Raw genomic sequence first — 6,900 nt, 5'->3', positions numbered from 1 at the left:
GCGCATATCTAACCACAATAACGTACGTCATATTACTGTTATACATATTATATGTATACTTACTTATATTATACTGCCTTGGCGTGTGAGAAGAAACACATTTGTGTTTGCACACATTCCTGTTTGCAAAGATAGAAAAACTGGCATTGTGCAAATACACCAGATATGTCACACTCGAGGCCCCTGTGCCAATTCCACTCCACAGGTCCATTACGAACAGACAGACAGACAGACAGACAGACAGACAAGATAGATAGATAGATAGATAGATAGATAGATAGATAGATAGATAGATAGATAGATAGATAGATAGATAGATAGATAGATAGATAGATAGATAGATAGATAGATAGATAGATAGATAGATAGATAGATAGATAGAACTTTATTGTCATTGCATAGTACAGGTACTATGATCGAAATGTTGAGCTATTTTATGAGTTGCTCAGTACCTCCTAGTTTTATAACCACAAACGACTGTATAAGACTGTAGAAATAACATTACTTATAATCTTACACTCCAGTGCTCATGTTAGTTCTCACTCTCCAGTGTTCTGTATTGTTTAAAGATTTATGATCACACTCTTGATGTCACCCAAATGAGGATGGGTTCCCCTTTTGAGTCTGGTCCCTCTCAAGGTTTCTTTCTCATGACATCTTAGGGAGTTTTTCCTTGCCACAGTCGCCACGGCTGCTCATAAGGGATAAATACACATCATTCACATTGACTGTTGATTTCTGCAAAGCTGCTTCGAGACAATGTCTGTTGTGAAAAGCGCTATAGAAATAAACTTGACTTGACTTGAGGTACACAGCTATTAAATGCAGTTTAGCATCTACCAGAAGTGCAAATAGTAGAAATGGTTCAAATTGACAAGTGCAGATATATGCAAATATATGTAAAGCATGTAATACAATATGTGTACAGAATGTGGGATACATACATTTACAATATGTAATATGTAGGTTATACACAGTGTATATATAGATGATATATAGTAATGGGGACAATCTAGGATATATAGGATATATAAGAAATACTGTTACAGTTACTGTGTACACTGTCTCCTTGCAGTATAGTTTCCAAAGACAAACCACTATGTCTTCTTCCACTATGACCTCTGGAGGCTCTGCAAAGCTCATACCTTCTGTGACACTACTTCTTGATAGACACCCATTGTGCTCTGATATATCTCATTCATTGGTGGTGCTAGAGTTGCTGCCCACTCATAGAGTCCATACCTCTCCAGGTACTCATCAATTTATCTCCAGTCTTCTGGGTGCCAATCGAAAGCCTCATTCAGATCACCAAGTAATTTAGAGTCCACGATCCCTCCAACTGATTCAGAAGAGCTTACCAGCTGTTCGTCTGTGTCTGGAGGTCCCCACATCATTGTTGTCTGTTCCACAGTTGCATTTATAAAGAGATGTCTGATAACAGGAATAATGCAACAAAACAAAAAAACACACAACTACTAGTACTATACTGTAGCTGCAACCATTCCAATTTTAGCCAACAATGAACCCCAGTTTCCTCAAAGGTTTCTAAGGCTATCCCATGTACCAGCTCCCCAACCTGCGTTGTTCTTCACTTCCTGTCCTAACCTTTTTAAAGTGGGACGTAGCTGCAGTAAACGATTAGGTGCAGTGTTGTTAGGTATATGAGTGCAACATTGCCCACTGTGCAACCAATCAAGAGCTAGTCTATTCTGCCAGGTCATCTTGCTTGTGGCATTTACCTGTTCTCTTAATGCAGTCAATGCATCATCATCTGTTTATTTAATAAACCTCTACTGGTTATAGTACAAATAAATGATCCACTCCACGTTTTTATTTGGGGTTATCCATTCAAAGATTGACTCATATCATGCAGATATTTAATTTATCGCCTGCATGCATGCTTTCTCAATCCTGCATAGCTACTGCCAAATTCAACCAGTCAGTCATAACAACCCTATGAATAAACCAAACTCTAGCACACAATCCGTTCCAACCTATTGGTAATGTAGTCCTAAGTTGCTTTTCTCTACATAAACTAAGGAAATCTTCTATTTAAACTGATTGGTCTTTAAAAGACCAACAAACAAAGTCTGATTTCTATAGTTCTTTTCCTCTATCTGAGTGGTCACTACCCCCTTGTGAGTCTCTGCTGCCTGGACACCTTTAACCGTACCTGGCCTATTTGCATGGCAGCAGTGGTGGACAGTAACAAAGTAAATGTAATTCATTACTGTACTTAAGTAGCTTTTTGTATATCTGTATATGTATGTTTGTGGAGACATTTACTTTAACATTCACTACAGTCAAATACCGTTCTTTTTACTCAACTCCTTTTTTAAATTTGTTTTGATTGGCACTTGGTGGTATCTACATAGCAGGAACATACAGTTCTCTTTCATCATCTCGTGTTCGAGATCCAGCTATGGGAAGGGCATCCGTACCTGACCTCTGCAGTAGCATCCAATTGCACCAAGTCTGGCTTGACAGACAGGAGCGCATGACCAATGGCAGATAAGGGAACACCACTTACCCGAGTGTATAAGGCACCTGCATGCGCTACCTTTCCTCAGTTGACATTCGCTTCTCGCGACTTCTGTAAATCCTACCACATATATTCAGATCAGCCTCCACCAGACGTGCTCGTCCTTAGCCAGGTTAGCTTTCACAAGCCGCCCGCGCTCGCACCTTTTCTATAGGCTGCCTGCCTACTTCATAACATTTGTCATGGCGCTTTTTTCACACTGGTGGACAACCTGTCGCGAGCCTGCCCGGCTGCGTGCGGCGCTCTCATTGCCGCTAGAGATTCCCATCCCTTCTGCGTTGTCTGGGTCTTAAACATGCTAAAGAAGCTATCGACATTCCTGAGAACGTGTATGACAGTGAGCTTCTGGGACCTCCTCACGCTCCTAGAAAGCAGCTTCTTCCCATCCTCCCTGCATGTGCACAACACATAAAGAACTGCTGGGGAGATCTGCTTGATCTAAAACACGGTCTTGCAGGTCTTGAGGTTAAGGATATGGCGAGTCTCGGCATGGGTGAACCCCCCTGTTATCAAGCGTTTTATTGCCAAACACCTCAACCCCTCTCAAGGCGGGCTGCTTGCCCCACCCAAGCCTGTCCTACCAGGTAAGATGGATCGCTTCTTTGCGTCTATTCATCAGGCTTCGTACAAAGCCTTGGCTCTTTTAATAAGAGCTCTTAACGTCCCCTCGCTGTTGTCCGCATATCTGGCCGAACTCCCACTCGATTTGTTGTTGACAACAACTGGAGAAATGTCACCTGATTCCTGGAAGGAGATTGTTACAGTTAACGAGCTTGTTCTCTGTAATGCCCGTCAAGCTGTCCAAGCGAGTGGGCGCTCTATGGCTTTATCAGTGGTTGGAGAACGCACGCTGTGGCTTAATCTATCCAGTCTCCCCGATAGCGAGAAGGAGCGCTGGTTGAGCCTGGACAGGCTCTTTTTGGCCCTGCCATTGCGCTAATGCAGCTGCCCTGCGATGATAAGAATTGTGTCTTCAGAGGAAGCCGATGCCACGCCAGACGCCCTCTGTGCAGTCACCTAATGCACCTGCTGTGGGACGCCATTCCCACCATACTGGCAGAACAAACAAACCCTGCAGGAAACCACCGGCTCAGCAGAGTGGCCCAACCCCTGCTAGGCTATGGGCTAAAATGTCCTTCGCTGCAGCAAAGAAGCCCCCTCACCCTGCTCCTTCTGACCCTAAATGTAAACAGCCAGCCTGATGTTTGGCCACAGGGGGCTTTCGGTCCACGTTCATGGGCGGCCAGTCCTCCAGACACCTGTTCCGATTTTCTCTATTTTGCTCAGGTTTCACTGTTCCCTGTGTCGTCCACGGTGTGTTTCCCTGTTCCAGAGGGGAAGGATGTGAGAAATAGTGCACAAGCAGTGTAACCACACAGCCCCCTTCACACTCCTCTCACAAATTTAATAAAGGCTCCGGCCCCAGTGTTTCACAAAACACAAAAAAGATTTTAAAAAGCTAACGAATAAAATTAATTTGTTTCTAAGAGAGAGAATTTCTCTCTAGGCCCCTGCATGTCGCCCCTATTTCACCCAGTAGATGGAGCCATTGGACCAGAGCCATCCGGCCGGACTGACGCTAGGCAGTCCTCCAGGCTGCGTGAAGCCTGAAGCCAGGATGCTGAGAAGTCACGTGACAGGTCGGCTGTCTGTTTCAACCCCCGAATGGGTGATTCACACAGTCCAGAGGGGTTACAGACTTAAGTTTGCCAAGGCACCTCTGCCTTTAAACGGAGTTATTTCGTCCCACACAGACAAAAGCTCCGCTCACATTCTGAAAGACGAAATCTCACCCCTCTTCCAGAAGGGGGCGGTTCGAGTTGTAGCCCCGCACCTAAGCAAACAGGGATTTTACTCTCGCTATTTCCTGGTCCCAAAAAAGGATGGTTCTCTCCGTCCTATTCTGGATCTCATAATGTTGAACAAACATTTGAGGAAATACAATTTAAGAATGCTATCACATGGCTCTCTTGTACGTTCAATTAAACAGAGCAAAGTGCTGCTCAATCGATCTGAGCGATGCTTTTTTTTCAATATAAGCATCTATCCTCCGCACATGAGATTCCTTCGTTTCACCTACAAAGGCGTGTGTTACAAATTCACGGTCCTTCCGTTCGAGCTCGCACCAAGTCCAAGGACTTTCTATCTGTGTGTGGATGCGGGGCTTGCGCTGCTGAGAACAGCGGGTCTCAACATCTTGACATACATAGACGATTGGCTGATTATAGCCAATTCAAAAGAGAAAGTGAATCGAAACACTACCAGTGTCCTCGCGCACATCACAGCGCTCGGTTTCAGAGTCAATGTGAGTAGGAGCAATTTCACTCCCGCTCAGAATGTCATATTATTGGGTTTGGAGCTAAATTCCGTTACAGTGTGTGTGCGCCTGTCGCAGAAGCGCATTCTCTCCTTCATGAATTGTCTTTCGCAGTTCAGGGAAGGAGCATGGGTAAAGTATCGCACATGTCTCAGATTACAGGGTCTAATAGCTTCGGCTGTCCATGTCTTGCGTCTAGGCCTTCTGAGAATTAGGGCTTTTATTAAGTGGACCTTATCTCTTAATGTCAGCCTGTTGTGCGATCTTTGCCATTATGTCATGGTGGTGCATGGCCGCAGGAAGTGGGGGTGCTGCAGCACCCCCTATTGGCGAGAGAGAGATTTTTTTTAAATGTAGGCCTATTAAAAATATTTTGCACAATTTATAAATTCCTTATGAATATTTTAGGAAATGATTTTGACACACGTATGCTATTAGGTGTATTTTGGATTTTAATTTAATTATTTTGATTATTTTAATTATATTGATTTTTTGTTAATTATTATTAATTATATGAACACTGCTCGTGTTCCACATCCCTCTCAAAGCGCAGAGCGGGAGGCTATAACGCGTCTTTGTGTGGAAATATAAAACTGTTTTTCTTAAAAAATGGATTCAACTTTATATTATGTAAGTTACCAGTATTTACTGATATTTATTTCAATGCTTTACAGGCTTTAGTGTTGTTTCTTTGGGTTTTTTATTTTATTTTATTATTTCAAAACAACCCCCCAACCACAGCAACACCGCCGGTATTTGGTCCACTACCACCGCGGTGGTAAAAAAAAAAAAAAAAAAAGTGCCATCGTCACAGCCCTATGTTATTTTTTTAAAATGTATTCTAAATAGGCCCATAAGCTCATAGGTTTTTTTGTCAAAAAATAAATAAATAATAATAATTCACAGCGCCCCTGCTCAAAATTACTTCCAGCGGCCCTGCATGGGACTGTAATAATAGTCAGTTAAAAAATACCTTTGACAATTACACTAAATAAGCACGTTTAAAAAAATACAACTAACCTTTCTTCTACAGAGAATATGAAGTGCATCACTTGACTAATGATTTGTATCATGAAAAAACATCTTAAAATGCACAATAGCTACGGAAAGTGGTGCTTTAATGTAAAGAAGTTTGAAAATGAGTGGATATGTTTAAAACTAGACACATCCCCACACCCCACTTAGCTATAGCGTGGAGAAGTGCCATGATCCGATTTCACAAGATCTGAGTGTAGCCAAGTAATTGCCTATAATGACAATTGACCAAATGAAGTGGAAAAAAAAAAAAAACACTGAAAGGCTGCGTCACCTTACTAATGCTCTCATATCAGAATAGGAACAAAGCTTCATAGCCACTCTCCTAAATCTAATCTGAAAGGCATATAATAAAAAGTGATTCCTACTAACAGAAAACAAAATAAAAAGACACTGGGTTCTTAAAAAATTTTTTTACGTGGTCAGATGTCTCTTTTGCCTAATGGTTTATAGCATTGTAAAGTGCTCCTAGGCAAATTGAAACAACTTAGTGGAATGCATTACGTATAAATATCTAACTGGCCAAGAATGCACAAGTCATTTTCTAATTAACTCAAAAGCACAAAAAAAAAAAAAAAAAAGAAAACCGTGTCATGCTTTTAAGAGGCATCCTAAGAATATTACTTTACAAATGAAGCATTTCAGCTTGCCCAGAGAGAAATATCTCTGAACTGGTCAAACTAACCAAGTGGATCTCCTCACACACAAACGGGAAACTAGAAAAACTAAACAAAAACCTGAAGATTTTCATGCCACTATGCAAATTAGTTGGCAGAGTCAATATATCATTTGCTGTGTAAGTTTTCATTTAAACTGAATAGCATAATGCAAGAGCAATAGTGCCCCTAGTGTCTGAAGAAGCGATACAGTCTTTTCGTCCTGCTGCTATTAGACTTTAAAATCAGAGCTGCTCCCAGTGAACCAGCCACCATAATACACTTATTACTGTTTAACTGCAACAATAAAAAGTATTTTAAACATGTGCAATACATTTAAAAACCATGCA

General features: G+C 41.7%; 1 long non-coding RNA gene across 1 annotated transcript in view; it reads left to right on the top strand.

Annotated features, from left to right (window-relative positions):
• The window catches only part of LOC310717781, a 296,978-nt gene that overhangs the window by 229,925 nt on the left and 60,153 nt on the right, over positions 1 to 6,900 (top strand). The gene's annotated exons all lie outside the window — the stretch shown is intronic.

This window comes from Silurus aristotelis (genome assembly GCF_946808225.1).
Source record: "Silurus aristotelis genome assembly, chromosome: 22".
NCBI lineage: Eukaryota > Metazoa > Chordata > Actinopteri > Siluriformes > Siluridae > Silurus > Silurus aristotelis.
Note: the sequence above shows the minus strand (reverse complement) of the source record. Positions and strands in the feature narration are given on the sequence as shown.